General features: G+C 39.1%; 1 protein-coding gene across 36 annotated transcripts in view; it reads left to right on the top strand.

Moving 5' to 3' along the window:
- LOC140281575 (receptor-type tyrosine-protein phosphatase delta-like) overlaps positions 1 to 17,687 on the top strand; it is a 339,321-nt gene that overhangs the window by 86,664 nt on the left and 234,970 nt on the right. For all 36 annotated transcript variants that reach the window (XM_072376019.1, XM_072376023.1, XM_072376033.1 and 33 more), the window contains exon 4: positions 11,004 to 11,027. The gene's annotated coding sequence lies outside the window, so the exon portion shown is untranslated. The remainder of the gene's footprint in view (positions 1 to 11,003; positions 11,028 to 17,687) is intronic.

The following is a 17,687-nucleotide window of genomic DNA, read 5'->3' on the forward strand; positions in this document are numbered from 1 at the left end:
ATCTCAGTCTCGCAGAGTTACCAGCTTGGCTTCAGACTCTTAATTGTGATCAAAATTGTGATGCAATACATTTGAATGTGTCCATCAATATGAGGGGAACTATAGTAAACATTCATGCTTGTATAGATTTCCACAATGTCATTTTTTTGTGCTGAGAATTTGTTGTTTTTACGCCCATTCATTTAGATCATCTTCTTAATGTCTTCTGTTTTTTGTACAGTGAAAGCCACATGTGGCTTTCTCTGGGAATCGCTAAAGCAGACTTGTATGCAAAGACACCACATTTACTTTGCAAAATTGCTGAAAAACACTGTGCCACTCTATCTTCATATTCAATATCCCACATCACTCACATTCACTGACCCCTCAGAGCTGAAACACTGTGAAATAGGAAACTTTAATGCTGGTATTATTTTCAGTGGCCTTTTATCTTAAAAATATGGATTTTGATATAAACAACTAAGGTGACAGGGGGGATTCAGCACTAGATTTTGTCCTGGAAGAAGAAAAAACAACAATATATGAAGGAAAAAAACTACTGGGGAAGCAGGATGGGTAATGAGGGGGGAAGGATGATAGAGTGGAAGTGTATATGAAAATAAATTTAAAAAAAAGAACAGTTGGGCTGAGCTCATTGCAAGACAAATGCAGAGAGCAGCGGAAGAAAAATTCAGGTGAGAAACCAAATGAGAAAGAGAGACCACCAGAGCTGGAGGGAGAGAGGGGGGGTGCTGTAATAACTTCATGCATGTTTAAGCACAGAGGAAACATGGGTTAAATGCCCAGAGGATGACAGTTCCAGTGCCCAGCCAAAGAAATGACACCAGGTGCAATATATTTGAGTGTTTGAGAGATCAGTGTGAAAATTAGTTGTCAGCACTTTTTGCCAAACTAGCCAGATGCCTCTATGGGGACAGCAACGTCTGACGGTTAGATGAGCTGCCAGCTTGGTTCAGACTGAAATACTGTAACTCAGCAGCTGCTGAATTCAGTCTATATCTTTTAAATATATGGAATATATCTACAGATTGTCTTAGACAAAGATTTCAGCTTTTGACCTAATGACTGTAGAATTAGCTAGATTCCCATTGGGCTCAACCCAAGATATGTTTAGTGCTAAATGCCATTGTGCTAATTAAGTGTACATCTCAAAACATTACGCTCGAAAAATATTAATATGTTAGCATTGTCATCCTCAACAAAACAGTCGGAGCTATTTTTTTTTGCCCTACTGTGAGGCATTTGAAGTCATTAAACTCAGGCACTGCACAGACTATTCTGATATTTTTAGAGACTTCAACTGGAATTGATAGATCATGGAAATAATCCTAATTAGAGCTGATAAATGAATGCTGAAAATTACAATTAACTGCATCTCCAGCACATAATTAGACACCGTGTTATATAGCTGAGTTGTATAGCGTGCATAAGATAAATATAGTGTGCATTGTACTCTCGTGTCCTTCACTGTCTCTTACTGTCATATACACACTTGCACACAGACTCCTCCCGTCTCACTGGGGAAAAAAATCCACTGTCAGTGCGAAAGATGGAGTGGAACAGATGGCATCAGAATGATTGAAACCACCTACAATAGTTCCCACAACTTCCCTATCTTTCTCTCTCTCATTTGCCCAATACGGCTCTCTCTTCACCCCCCTGTTCCTGTGTTCCTGCCCATCTATAACCATCGTCTGGATGCATCATCCCAGCCCTTTTAATGCCATCCAGTCTCACAGTTCTTGCCAAAGAGGCTCAGGCTCAGTGGAAGCCCCACAGCGCAACACAAAGTCAGCCAAGAGGAGAAAGAGAGGAGAGCGCAGTGAGAAGAGAAACTATCCTAGTGTTTTCCCCACCTACTCGAAGTCTTTCTCTCATTTTAGCTCTATTATTTTTAGCCTACCAATCACATTTAATATATTATAATTATTATCAATCATTATAATATTTAAATATTACACCAAAGTATTCTGGATCATAATGTACATGATCCTCTGCTACTTGAGCAGCCTTTTTTTTTTCTTTCTGAACTAATTTCCCTCCACTCTTCTCTTCCTCTCACTCCTATCTGCCCCTCCTTCTTATCTCACCTTACCTCATCACACCACCTCAACACCAGGCTGGTTTGCTAAGCGCCAGTCATGTAAATGAGATAGTTAGCAGATCAAAAGGCATGGAGAGGAATTTTTAACAGCAGAAGAGGTGTTGATTAGTGTCAGAGAAGGAGAGACAAGGCAAAGTGCGGACAGCCTTTATTAAACCCCAATGCTTTGAGGCATATGTTCAAGTGCACGTGTTGAAGTATGCATATGTGTGTTTTAATGCAAGAAAAACACAAGCAAAGGAAATGTGTGTCGATATATGCTTAATTTTGCATGCATTTCTAGCATACTTAAAGACATTCCCAAATGATGCTGTGAGTGTGTGCGTATGTCAGCCTCAAAGTGTGTGTGCTTTTCCTCCAGGAGATGATCGTTAATGCATAATACATAGCTCCATATTTCCGACTATAACAGCAATAATGTCGGCATGCTGAGTTTATGAAGAAGAGATCAGGTGTAGGAGAAAGTGATAACAGGGCATAAACACTGCAAGTGATATTGCTTTATTGTGAGCAGTAACTGGCAGGAGGACGACAGCAGCTGAACATCATCCGAGGAAGTGTGTCAGCAACATTGTTGATAATATGCCTGACTTGAATGACTGCGGATAGTTATGGGGGTGTCACGTGGAGTTTTCAGAATGACTTGAGTCAGAACAGTGTTTGACATTTGACCAGGTTTATAATGATGATCTGGCTTGGATATGTGTAATTGTGTATGTACAATAGACAAATGGATGAATGAAAGTAGATTACTAAAGTACAGCAGTAATCTCTGGTAATATACCATGTGTAATTGAGGGGTTAATGTGTTGCATTTTAATTAGACCTCTAAGGGATTATCTTTATACATTTATATATTTATTTATATATTCTAATCAGCATCAAAATTGCATAACACTTCCCATTTGCCTTTCAGATTTGATCCTGTGCCAAATTTGATCCCCGCCAGCCGTCGTTATCTCTGAATCTAAATTTGAAGCCAACCTTTATTCAAGCTCTCGGAATAAATAAATAGCAGTTCAGAACTGGCATATCAGTGGATCTTCATTCTGTGTCTAGGGGCTTGACCGCATGCTTTTGCCCATGTCAGAATTTTCATCTTTCCCAACTCCCCAGCTGCATCCATCGCTGTTCCCTTTCTCCCTCTTGCTTGCACAGATGGCAGAAGGGTCGAAGCACTTTAATGAATTTTCAAAGGAGCCGCATTGGCAATATTAAAAGAAGCTCCCAAACTTAAAAGTGTCTGACACCAGAGTCACATGCCTGTGCACAATGACACAGGAATGCACATATAAATGCAATTATGCACTCTTGCTAATTTGAGTGGATAGACTCAGATAGTATGTCACACACAAGTAATGTGCTCACAAATTTATATTACACTTCTCAAAAACCAAAAGCATTCACAAACAAAGAGATACAATGCCACATCCTACATACTGCTGGATATTATTAATTAACTCCATTAGAATGAGGGGCACCCGCTAGAGGGTCACAGGTCAGTTTTAATGATGAGCTTACATATGGCAGCCACCGTGTTGCCTTGCAAGTGAAACTAGCAGCACTTCTGCTGATCCATCTGTCCCGTGGTAATGACTGCACCTGGTCTCACACGGGCCAACACACACAGGTACCCGAGCTCTCAGAACAAGGTTGGTGCACAGACAGAAACACTATTAAAAAGCAATAAACATGCCCACTTCTTGCAGCTACATTGTTTACTCAATTTGGCTAATTCTGTGTTTGAGTCAGATACTTAAAGAACTCCTTTCTACAAACTTTTTCGAAAGTGTTTGCTTTGTAATCAGGCCCTAACTGAGTGAGATCTTGGACCTGATGAATTTCAAGTCGAAATATAGTCAGTTGTCAGGAATGTCCTTGTGACCTTTGCTAATGTTTTTTTTTTTTTGTGAGTGGCCAATGTTTAGGAACCAGATTTACGAGTTGAGAGTGAAACATAACATAATTCTCTCTCTTCACTTCTGCAACATACATCAGTTCTTGAATGTAGGCCTTTTTAGCTGGCCTTGATCTTGCCAGTCGACATACAACAACTGGTCTTCACAAGAGGCTAACATGAAGGTCCAAGCTAGTGCTGTGCTGCTAGAAGCATCAAGGATAGCCTCTCCCTCTTTTTATTCCATTTTCTCTGCTCTGCCCTTCCCTCAACTTTTCCCTCAGCAACATAGTCTTTATACTACCTGTATGCTGCTGAGGTCAGGGTCAGAACTCTGCAAACCTCTGATCAGTCATCAAGGTCTGCTGGACTGAATTCTATAAAAAGCTGCAACTGAAAAAAGTCCCTTCATTTAACCGTTGTCATTTTCTTTTCCTGACAAAAAATAGTGTCATTGCAAATGGGAAAAGGGCATTTTTAATTTGGAATTTAGAGATCTGTTGAAACTCTCTGAGAAACATTTAGGGCTGCAAATTGTTCAGGGCAGAAAGCACACATATATGGATGGTTTTATGTACAGTGTCACCGTCTAATTTGACTCACCTGAGGGAGAAAAAATGAAAGCATACTGTTTAAGATCCTTGAATTGAGATATAGAGAGCATAGCACAGCACTTCTACTTTCAGCAGGAGACAGCTGCACCAGGAACAGAACATCTGCTGCAGTGCTAACATAAGCATTCCTCGTTCCCTTACTGTCATGCCTGAGCAGCCTTTAAACTGGACAGCCCTGAATCTGACAACTGCCTGATGAAGTTTGGAGTTTCTCTAACTGCGCTTATCAAACTGCCACTCACAAAATACTTGGTAACACCTCAACTTGAAGAGAGAATAAAACAACTGAGTAGTATATGCTGTTTTTTCCCTCTCTGTAAGTACAGCCTGGGTTTTGGTACTTGATCAGTCTGAGAGCTCAGGCATCTTTAGCCTCTTTTAGGACACCTCTAAATCTATGTTGCAACAGAAGAAAAATAAGACTAAAAGAAACGAAAAAAGTAATGTTTATTTCGGCTCAGATGGAGAGCTCTCAGTGTCAGTGATAGCATGACAGCAGCGCTCTCTCTGCCACAATGTCTATTTCACACATTCTCTCTTTTCTCCCTGCATTGGGGCCTTTTTGCAGCTAGCTGGAGCTTGGCCAACCAGAGCCATTCTGTCCCATTATGTGGCACTGTAAAAAAACAGCTGCTCCCATTCCACTCTGGTGAATAGGTTAAATGGTGAAACAAGGAACAGGGCCTTTTTTTGTCATGGTCTAAATTGAGCGACAACAAGTGCTTGAGGTTTCACTGTTCTGTCACAGCTGCCTTCCAGCTCCATTGCTTTTGATTTCCAATTAGTGGCCACTCAGTCCCGCAGCCCTGTTTTACAGAGGACCCCTCTTTTGCTCTCTTGGTCTGCGTGTATGTATGCATACATATTGCTACAGCACATGCCAACGAGAAGAAGAAGAGCTGGCAATTCTGAAAAGAATACCTGCCCCATTGATGAAGAGATATTAATATGAATCAGAGAAAAATGGGCTCTGATGTATAAGTTGAGCTTCTGAAGTATAGCTAACAGCGATAATTGTAGGTGTTGTAGATAGGTAATGACAGTAAATATCTAAATGCATAACACTGGCTGACTAAAATTCTATATAAGATTAGATCAAACGAGTCTAAAACAGACTGTGGGGAATAAAGATTTTGACAGAATTCCGAGTGGCTGGCAAATAATAATTCATGATTAACAGCCTCACTCATTTTCTCTGTGATTTGTACCATGTACGATATAGGTTATAATCTTCATTGACATTTACACATATACAGAAAGTAGAATTTTTGTAAATAATAAGTGTAAAACTGATTTTGTCATGGCTCGAAAGAAAACCTGTAAGTTATGGGCATAGTCTGCAGCACAGTTGACGACATCAGACACAGGCTGCAACATCACTACCCTGAATTAGTTTAAACTATTGTGAAAGTGCTGGTTATATTTGTAGAGATTGGTGGCTGCGGATGGTTATTAGTGACCAAAATAACTAATGTAGCTCCTCTAATACCCGTGATCTTGGTGGTTGTGCACTGAGTGGTGTGTGATGAATAAAGAGAGCCAAGACCGGCTGAGTCACAAAAAAAAGTGAATACATGCTTAAATCTCCTTTGAGGAAACTGATGTCCTTCTCCAAGAGCTGTAAAGTCTCACAGGACTTATTACACAGCATCCCATCCCAAATATCCTACCAAGGGCAGATGATGTCTCTTAAATTCAATCCCAATTCTGGGACAAAGGATAACCTCTGTCCCCAAATATTTTTTATTTTTATTTTTATACATTTTTTGCTGTCAATAATTGTATGTATAACAGGGATTTTGTACTGTAAACACACAGAAATTAAAAGGATGACAGCCTTTTCACACAATTCATCGAAAGACGTTGAGGTTGTACAAAAAAACATCTCATCTGGGCAAACCACACTGTTCGACACATGCCACCTAAAGTATCCTGAAAAGAATTAACAGCAGAAATAATGTGACAACATGGATGGATCGCCAGAATATGGAAACATATAAAGCTGATCGTGTAATGACACAGTACACAAGCACACCGCTGGGTTTCGGGACAGTTTCAAAGGACAATGCTTTGAGTAAGCATATTAAGGGGAGGATATGACACAGATCAACAGGACTTCCAAAGAAAGATGAGCATTTGGTGATGGCCTTCTTCTGACAGGAAACATTAAACATGTGAAGTGGAAGTATTGTCATGAAAAATATTTTTCAAAGTTTTTTGGGGGGGATAAACACATCAAAATTGTGACGATTATTTTCAAGGATTTGAGCAAAGCATATATGCGTGCAATTTATAACAGCTTAGTGACCATTGAAATTGCATTTAGATTGGTACTGTCAACTAGTCCTGTCAACCCAAAATAGCTTCCATGATGGCTGCTATGGCGCAAGTCTTGCTTTGATAACATCTTTGACCATCTCTGTAGTTTTCATTACTTTCCTGGAGGACTTTCCTTGAGTTCAATGATAATGCTAATTTGTGACAAATGAACATTGTTGTTCTGCCTTCTTCATAATACACACAAACGAAACATTGACGATGTAATGAATAGATCTATGCAGATATTTATTTTAGAGTGCCAGTATTAGTTCATCGAACACAACGCACAACACTCATAGTAGTTTTTTTTTAAGTTAGACATCTGCATAGGATTAATTATGCTTATGGGTTTCTGACTTTGGTATTTCTAAATGCATGATAAATGAAACACAAAAGAAGACGTCAGACCTGTGTCAACTAGGTAAAGGTTTTCATGGCCTTGCAACATATTTTGTCAACATTGTATGCGTTACACCTCCTTTTTATAACATTTACCACCGTTCTGAACTCACACACTGTGGCACTTGTAGAGACTGGGTCTTTGGATTGACTTCACTCAGACTAGAGATCCTTACTATCACACAACTTAATCAAGGTGGCGTTTGGGCCAAATATTCACTTATGCAGTGTGGGAGACCATCTGGGTTTAAGTCACTGTGTTCTGTGTCGTAGTGGTCACATGTTCGAAGAGTAGCAAAGAGAAATATATATATAATATATATATATATATATATATATATATATATATATATTTTTTTTTTTTTAAACATAAAGAAACATTAATCGGTACTATTTCGTTAGTTTTTGGTCTCTACCACCATGAAAAAAGGAGCAAGACTAAATCTACATTTGCGTGCAACACGCGCAGTGGTGTTATTTTTAAGGAAAAAAGTCACAAAGGCATGCTGTAAGAGAAAAACTAAGCTATTTTATAAATACTAAAGTAGTTGACTCCTTAATTTTAAGCCCATCCTTGAAATGAAATGGCACGTTGCTGTTTATGCAAATTGTCCGATTGAGGTTAATTGGTTGACACATCAGTGTTACCACCAATAAACTGCTTACATGTTGTGTTGTTTCTGTCAGTCAATATAACTTGAACTTTAGTTTATTAGCAATTACATGGTACCCTTTAAGTCAGTGAATGACAGCTCATTCTTTACAAAGTTGCAGTAAAGAATTTTATTGTGATTCTAACCTCCTCTGCAAGCTTAACCTCTTTTGGGCCAAGGCCCATGTCAATGCTGGGACACAAGACACAGGCACATATAATACATGGATCTTCTTCCTTTGCAGTATTTTAGGCCCATTAATGTTCTGAAACATTTAATGACAGAAAAAGGGCCTTTATATTTTTCAAACTGCTGATACTTCATCTTAACCTCATCAGAATTTTGGAACTCTACTGATACATGGTTCTCTGAATGATTTATCTTTTGAAACAATTAACCAAGAGTTCAGAGCATCCAGCCAAAGCGACAGATGACTATTTACTGACCAAACACAGGTGGATGAAAGCCTGTGCAGTAGTGTGTCTAGTTTGCATTGTAAAGCAGAATTTATACTTTCATTTTGGTTTCATTCAGCTGGTTACATCTTACATGTGTCACTAAAGTAGGACACAATATTTGGGCCCAAGACCACCCCTAAACAAGTACCAAATGGACCAGTCGCAGTAGTTACCATCTGCCTTGCCGCATTGTGTATATATATATTAACATTTGCATGGAAGCTGCAGCATAGGCTCTGTGTCAGTCTGACATTCAGGCATAAATTCAACTTCATAATGATGAGAGCTTCACATTCTCTCTCAGTGCAATTTTGTCAAAGTGTCTTCAGAAATAGTGATAAATGTAATGCAATCTGTAGACCTGTCCTGAAATCTGGAATAAAAGATGTAAATGGTTTATAGTAAAGCTACCAATTGCATATTGTTACAAGGCCATTTCTGTTTTACTGCAATGGCTGGTCAAAGCAAGACTTGGATAAAAACATTAGCCCAGGGCTACACTAAAACCCTTGTATGAGAGCAGACGTACTCTCTATGTCACAACACAGAAGCTTTTTGTAATTCCTCCCCAACACTGACCACTCTAGACATCCCCAAATCCCTCATGTCAATAGGAAAAAGATAGCACAAGAAACAGATTTCTCCTCTTCCTTCCTTTCTTTGACTTGTCAAAAGTTTCCATATCATGCTGTTTGGTTCTACACAGCATAACTAAGACCTTGGAAGCAGCTTATCTGCTTAAAACAGGAGGAGAAAGGCTGAAAATACTGTCTGGTTCACAGAGGGGTCTTACTGAAGTTTACTAGTTTCTTCCTTTACGGTCTCTCTTGACCCTCCCTACTGGTCTAATCCACTTAGTCCCCTACTTATTTTATTGGGTTTGATTGGTCAGGCATCCAAAGTTCCGCCATAGGAAAATCAATAACCTTTCACTGCAATGCAAACATTTCTCCATTAAAACAAAAGGTGATTAGAAAAAGAGAGATGTGGATTTTTTTCTTTTTATTGTGTGAAGCCATGTAATTAGCAGTTTTTAACTTTTTTAGTTCTTTGCTGACTTTTTCACCAGTAACATCCTTTTTAATATGTCGCAGTTTGAGTCTTTTAATTCTACGTGAGCCACGATTCTTTGGGATTTATAGTTAATGCCTTATTTACAATTTCCCCACATCCCACTTGTATCCTAAACATTTTTGTTGTTCAGTGGCATCTATTCAAGTGTCTCAGTCTCTAGCTGTCTCTCTACCAAACAACACCAATGCTAATGTCATTGAAACCCCAGGTGCTACTGGAGGCTCTTGAAGTCTGACATCAGTCCTTTCCATCCCCTCCCATGGGTCCAATTTTCTCTGCATGAAGCTTCAAGGTCCTCAGCTGAGCTCTCTGTTTTGCAACAGCAGTAGCACAGAGTGCGAATGTGTGCCAGCCAGAATGGTAATGAGTGTCCCGGAGACGGAAACCTATTGCTCCCCACCCTGCCTAATAGATTTGTTCTCACATGCAAAACAGACATTGTAATCACATTTTCTCATTTTTGATTCACCTGGGGATTCGTTGCATGCACTCCGAAAATGTAAATTAATTCAGGGAGAGAGACATAATCGGCAATAAATCATATTACTTCCAAATTCTGCTTGGCAACAAAATAAGACTGCACTGTAAGCAAGAGCAACTTTAGTATCAGCCCTAAGTCTTCTATTTCTCTCACACTATACCTAGTTATTGTTAGTTCACCTCATTTCCTTGTTTTATTGCACATTTACAAGCAAGCAAAACTGTACTTTAGTACTTTAGATGTTCACAGAGGGACCACTTTCAGTGTAGAAAAGAAAGTGCTGTAATGGAGGTACAGTATGTGTTTCTCTGGGTGTCAGAGAGCTGGTAAGGGAAAGAGGAAAAGGATGTCCAAGTAATGGTATTTTTGTCTATAAATCTTTATATGGTATGAATTCCAGGTAGCAGTGAGGATGTTACTAAAGGTAGCTTTTGCTGGGCTACAGGTTTGTTGTTTTCAGGAAAGCCTAAATGTTTACAGAGTGGCCAGGGTCACCATTTTCATTATGCCTTTGGCACGCTTTATGAGAAGTCCAGTCACTTTAAAGACTGCAAAGATCAAAACACACGGTGTGAAATAATGAATTACTGTTTTAGCACCTTAGTTTGTGGTTATGTAACATTGATGAATAAAAAAAGAAGTGCTTTGACTTGCCCGTAATATATTAGGTTTCTGCCTACACCCTTTTTGCCTCCGCCCTGAAAATATTGAAACACTGACAAATATTAATGCAACTTGTGCAAACTTGGGAGTCCTCAGGGGAGACTATCTCAGACGTTTCATGTCCCCAGCTTAATAAACGATGTTCCCCTCTTGACAGGGACTATTCTTAACCCCGAGTCTGCACAATGCTGGGAGACTGTCATTTTTCAAGGGAGCTGGTGACAACCTCACCCTGCATTGAAGTTTAGCTTGCTGTACATTGTAATTTGCTGACATTTCTTTTTTTTTTTTGTCTCTCTCTCTCCTTTTCTCCATTTTATCCCCACATGTTCTGCTTACAGATGTGATCAACTTCTCCACCGTAGGTAAGAGTCATTTTGTTTATCACAGAGCCTCTGCCCAAAGTGAGAGTCATGTTTGAGTAGTCTTGCTTTTGGGAGTGATGTGAATGGATAAATATAGTTGAAGCGGCACCAATATGCCAATGTTTGCCCACTAAGGTATGCAGTGCTGTGCGATTCTCACGCATCCGATTTTCCACATGTGTGCATGAGAATACACGATGGTAGCTTTTTTTTGGCAAGCATATTGTGCGCTCTTTGCTTTTGATTTGAATTTTATTCAAATGAGAATCAAATGGCCCAGATTGTTCAAAGAATACGCCTGCAGTGTTGATTCAAACAAGCAAGTATGGATGTTGTTTGTGTTCACACTGTGGTGAATGTGTGCAAATACTTTACATGCTTAGATTTGAACCCTGCCCTGTTGTTCCGAAACCAAGTGTCAACTAGAAACTCCTACTAGTGTAAACAATGTCTGCATGAGGACACTTTTTTTTTTTCTTATGAGGTCATCTCCACTTTTCTCACTTGATACTGTTCAGGAGTTCAGCAAGATACTTTAGTTTGCCATTTCTATACATTCACATTGGTACACAAATGGAAATTGAGGAGCAGAGCAGCCCACTTTAAGCCTCAATAAGAAGAGTTCCTTGTTGTGGAAGAATTACACATGCAAAGCGCATGTGCAGCGCTGATGGCAGATCATCAGGGTTCCAGGGAAAATGTTAAAATGCTGTAACCACTGAATGCCAAGACAAGTGTAGTGTCCACTGCTTTCAGAGGCACTCTGCAGGCTGCAGGAGTGTGATAGAGGTCAACTGCATGACTGACTCTACTATAGCAGGGCGTCAGACCAGGACAGCAGGACCTTTCAGCAGTACCCATGGCTCCAAGCATCTGCTTGTAAGGGGAAAATCAATCACCTCGTGTCCAAGGTGGAGCAGCTATATTCGGTAAAAGGAAAAACAAGAAAAAAAGAAAGCAGTGTATACTGCTGTTACTTTTCCTGGACTGCTATAATTATACGCTTGTTTTTTTTCTCAGCGTGATTGCTTTTTCATATTTGGACTACATTTGGATACTGCCACCTTATTGTGTAATTGAAAACTCAGTGCCATGCCAGTACACTGGCACGGGTTTAGCTACTCTGCTGAGCATCTGCAAACAGTTCTGGTCCGACTCTCAACTCTTTGAGGCAGGCGTTGGCTGACTGCTCGGAAACAGAAAACCCCTGGCTAGCTGAGAATAATAAGTACCCATGGGAAGCTGCCAGATGGACATTTACTGTGAGCCTAGCTGGAGAGGGAGAAATCTGTCAAACATCACACCAGGCATCTGTGGGGGAGCAGCGCAGGTTCACGTCCACTAGTGTGTCGGATAAGAGGAGTGCTCTTTGTCACCACTAAAAGCTGTTAGATTTCTGAAATATCACATTTAGTTTGATGCATTTACCTTCTTTCAAGGTCAGCAATTCACATTACATGAAAGCCCGCTGTGAGAGGAAAAGCTTTAAATAATGTCTACATAATGGATGCTTTAAAGATGTTTATCATTTTCCTCCATTCACTCAAATGTTAGTCCTATTTGCTGGCATTCGGTAGCTATTAATCAACACTTAACTCAATTTACAGCCAGATTCTGCTGTGCTGTTGATGTGAAGAGAGAGACGAATATCAGAATAATCAGAATCCCTTCTCTCTTTTAAATTTTGGTTCAAGCACTGGCTTCTGTCCCTGTCAAAAACAATAACTGAAAAGCACACTTCTGCCTCAGATAATTCTTGAAGTCTTGTCTTTAGACTTCCACGGGAAACGTCCAGTTTTTTTTTCTCTTAACACTCTTCAATAAAATGCTATAGGCAAGGAATTACAATTGGCTTATTATAATCTAGGAAGCTCAAGGGTTTTAGAGCTGTTTAAAAAAAAAAAAAGAAGAATGAGAGAGAGAGAAAGAGCACAAAGAGTTCATTCCAGTATCATCAGCAGTGAAATAGGAGCTGGTTCTCCAAGGCAAGCTGTGCACCCGTTATGATTGCATTATATCTGGCAGCCCTCCTCTCTGACAGGAACTGAGCCACACTTGATCAGTGATATGACACTGGCAGGGAGCAGAGTGATTGCTGGCTGCTTAGTTAAGCAAATACCATTATGCTGTTGAGGTCTAAAAGTAGATCTGTGCTTGGTTAAAAAAAAAGAATAAAAAAAAAAAAAAAGAAATGATGAAAGGCCAGCCTGGACAATGCCCAAAGCAGTAGTGACTTTGCACTACGTTGATTCGTCTGAAATGGTTTTTGTCATATTTGAGAGGATAAGAACAATGCTATTCATGCATAATAGAGCACTTTCAAGTCTCCATCTGGGTTTTTTCATGCCCTGGAAAACGCATTACTACATTCAAAATCTGGAGAATATGTAGAAACATCATATTGTTTTCATAATTAGGGGCATTGTCGATGATGTCAGCTTGAATGTGTGGGCTGTTCTGCTTTCTGTAGAGCGAATACATAAATCAAAGGTATGTGTGAAAGAATATATGTTTGCAGCTCTCATAGGATTTCTTGCATTAACAGCATAAATGTATTAACTCAAATAATTTAAGATCAACCGTACACGAAATTGAATAAAAACAAATTCATTTAAGTGAAGGAAATTGATTGAAAAGATTTTTTTATCTCAAAGGTAATGTTAAAGATTCCTGTGCTCAGTCTTAACCAGAATTGATAGAATAGTTAAAAAGCAATGTGACTGATAGCTTGTTAGTGTGACTTTGCATAGATTTTGCAGTAATTAGACCTGAGTGACATTCACCAAGTGTTCACCTCTACCGACACTCCGTAGAAACCTGCTTCCATAGCATTATTTTAGCAGAATGTGTCACTCTTTTCCTGTAATTTCAGATTGGGTTTCTTTAACATTTGTATGATCACGAACCATGACAGATGATTGTTCATGTGACTTTCCATTCGAAGTACATACAGGTGCTTTAATGATACCGCGCAACAGCAGTTTAGGCTGACACAGATTTGTGTTCGGTTGGACAACCCTATCCAAGTGAAGCAGTGCTGCTTTAACGAACAGATGGCTTATCTTTAACTTAATCAACAGCGGCAGTGTCAGTCACAAATGCAATAGCTTTCACCAGTAGCTCGGGAGAGCTATCAGTAGCTAACAGCATATGGTGAAGGCACATTAAGGTGTGATCTTTTTTTTTTCTCCCCTGCTTTCCCTTTCTATCAGTGTTACTGAAGCCAAACATTGGATGCTCACTTCACAGGATATAGTGTTTTCATGTGTTGGGGGGTATTGGGCACTCACTTTTAGATCCTCAATTTTCTGTTTGATGTGTTGTTTCAAAGCCCTGCAGTCATTTATTTACTTATTTATTAATGATGATGCAGAGGGTTAGGTTTAACCCAACTCTAGCACCTAAATGTCACCCTTTCCATTGATTCCATTGATCCTTTGTCCCTCCATTTTTTAAAAATGTATTATTCTTTGTTTCTGGTTTGAATTTAAGTGAGATTTTAGAAGTTGTTGGTAGTCTTCATCAAACATGTAATTGTTAGTGCTCCTTATAATTAAAATGCTCTTGCCTGATACATAATTAATTCTCACATAGAATATCAGGGCTCTGGTGAATCTGTGACTCCTTGTGAAACGAAGGCTTGTAATTGTAGCAGTTGTCTGGACATTGACTTTATTAGTCCTTATCAGTAAATTCTTGTCAATGTTTTCCACGAAGGAATTAAAACTGTGTAATTATCACCTCCAGTCCTTTTTTAATTTATCCTTTTTTTTTTCTCACCTTCAGTTTTGACACCCCCATTATGCCACAATTTAACTCATGTATAAAACTATGATATGGCACAGCATGAATTCCACACAAACCCCTTCAGCCTCCCCTTTCCCTATTGTTGTTTCGTCTCTACTAAGCAGCATTAATTAGCTCGCTCTTCAAAATTTAATTTTCTATTGTGTCTATAGTTTCATCATTGAAGAAAAAAGGCAAACTATTGCCACAATAGGATTAAATTTGCAGCCCCAAGAAAACTTGGATGGGGAAAATAACTACAATTGAAAATATAAATCTACTTACTTACTTCCTGCCTTACTTGATTCTACATCATTTTGTTTTCTCATGTTGACTAGATGGTATGCAAACAGAACAGGACATGCATGTGCAACTTAAGTTTCTGCATGACAAGCATATCTGTACGTGAAAACTGGGTAAACTACAGTGTTAACAAGAAATAAAAAAATCCTGTATGACCATAAACTCTTTTGAGATACAATTTGAGGTTATGTGGTCTCCTTTGAGACAGCATCTGGCCCAAGTTGGCTCAAGCATCCTTCATCCATTTTGGCAGAACATTTGAGAATGATGACGACCACTGGATGAATTCCATAGCCTCACTTCTCTGAAGGTTGAGTGTCAGAGGTCGTTTGGTGGCCAGCCCATCTGCCCATCTGGCATTACTACATACACTCCAGGCTGGATGTTTGTAATTGAGAGACATGTTCTTATGAGAGTTGAACCTGAGACACACTGTGGTCATACTTTGCTCAGATGAACCCTTTATGTCTACATTACAGCATAGCAAACCAGCAGATTATGTCACATTAGGTGATTTGATTAACAATGTTTTGCAAGATGCAGACTGGCTAAAATAGACATTCTTTTAAATCTTTTATCAAGGTTCGTAACAGTATTAAGCATATGTGTAATGCATATTCTTATATTCTTATATTACATGACACAGTGAACTCAAAATTATTTTTATCATAAGTAGAATCCCTGGGTTCCCATTGTCTGAAATATGTATTGCATTTGTCATCAGAATCTTGACTTTAAGACCAACCCCAACCATAGAGTTGGTGGCCCAAATCACAACCTGGATATAGGGCCAATAGAAACCCCAGTGCACACAAATCAGCCTCTGTGTAATTTACATGACCCTGTTTCTTTCAGACTCTCACCAAGTACAGTGCACACAGCACATGACAGTTTCAACACAATACACATGCAAGGACAAACCACAAATCAAATATTTGTACCAAGTTATTTGGCACAAGGTTTTAATTTGTTTTAACAGAAATTGTGAATGCAGAACAGCATTCATGATTGCATTTTCATTACAGCAAAAACTATGCGAGAAAGAATAGCTGCCCCTTTGCCATACTGCATCATAGGGATCATAATGTTACCATAGTTAAAATAACCTAAACGGACAAACCAACAGGCACACTACAGAACACTGGTTAAAGGGTGGTCTTCTTGCAATTTGTGGCTAGCTAGGGGGTAATATCCTGTGAAAAACCTTTTTCAGTAATTAGGTTTTACGTATCAGGACATAATAAAGTATCATCAGGCCTTCACCAGGTCTTGAAATGAAGTAAATATCTAAATTATTTGAACTCCAAATTGTTTGGAAATGGCCTTGTAGCCTTTTCCATATTTATGAACAGAAGTGCTTGTTTCCTCTAACATCATGCAAATGGTTTTCTTACTTGGCCTTGACTTAACATGCACTAATGCTCCAGACCAGCAGACTGCTGAAACTGCTTTTATTATGGAAGAAGTAAGGGTCTACTTAGTTTTTCACACACTGCTTCTACATTTGAGCTTAGTTTTAGTGAAGAAATAAGGACATGGTATGATATGTAGTTTTCTTTACCTAGTTTCAATCTGTCACACGGTGCCATGTACATCGGACTTAGGAATCTAGACTACATATGATTTTGAATAGTGAGTTCTTGAGATGTAAAATTACATAATTCTCAGGAGACTGCATTATGCTTGTTGAGCCAGATGTCCCCACATCCTACACACAGAACATTTAGCATACTTGTGTTAAACTATTCCGTTCGTTGTAAAACTGTTGCTCTGTCAGAATGGTGTATCTGTGAGGGAAGAAACTCCAAGTATTGGGGTCGGAATGAGCTCCACGAATACATGGTCAGGGTTAATTCGTGTTCCTTCCTCAAATAGAGTATTTACCTTGGACTAGTGGAAAAGGCCTGCCTTCCACAGTTACATTCAACTAGGTTTGAACATTCTTAAACCAGTCATTTAAGAACCAGAGTACATCCAAAAAAAACAAGTAAATCTACTGGAGCACTTTATAGACACATTCAGCCATGTATTTGTCATAGTCATTCAACAGGCAGCCACATCATCATTCAAATATATATATATATAAATCCATCTTTCACAAAAAACAACAAACTGATGGTTTCAAGTTTCAAGTTAGTGTCCTGGTGCATCCATTTTTCCCCTTTAATTACCTTTAACTTTGCAGTGAATGTCACTGCACAGTGGTTAATGGTAGTAAAGCTTAGAACTGTGGAGAATTCACTCTGTTTACCCTGCAGAGCTTTATGTACACAGAAAGCTGCTCTGCCGCGTCCCAGTGCAATACCACTCTCTCTTTCTTGACCGACACCAAACTAGAGGCTTGAGTTAATTAGTCCATTGTGGCCTGTCAAAGTAAGAAACCCAGGTTAGGAAATACAGGAGAGAAGGTGTCCTAAAATATCTCTTGTTCCAGATTAAGACCTGAGGCAAAACCGAACATTTAAGCTAAGTTGTTTTATTCTTTTTTCCCTGTGCCGTTTCTGATATTGCTGCAAGTCTAAAGAATATTATTGTAGGGCTTTTGTTCACTGTGTTTTTACCAACCACAAA

This window comes from Leuresthes tenuis, unplaced genomic scaffold (assembly GCF_036924035.1).
Source record: "Leuresthes tenuis unplaced genomic scaffold, fLeuTen1.0.hap1 SCAF_22, whole genome shotgun sequence".
Lineage (NCBI taxonomy): Eukaryota > Metazoa > Chordata > Actinopteri > Atheriniformes > Atherinopsidae > Leuresthes > Leuresthes tenuis.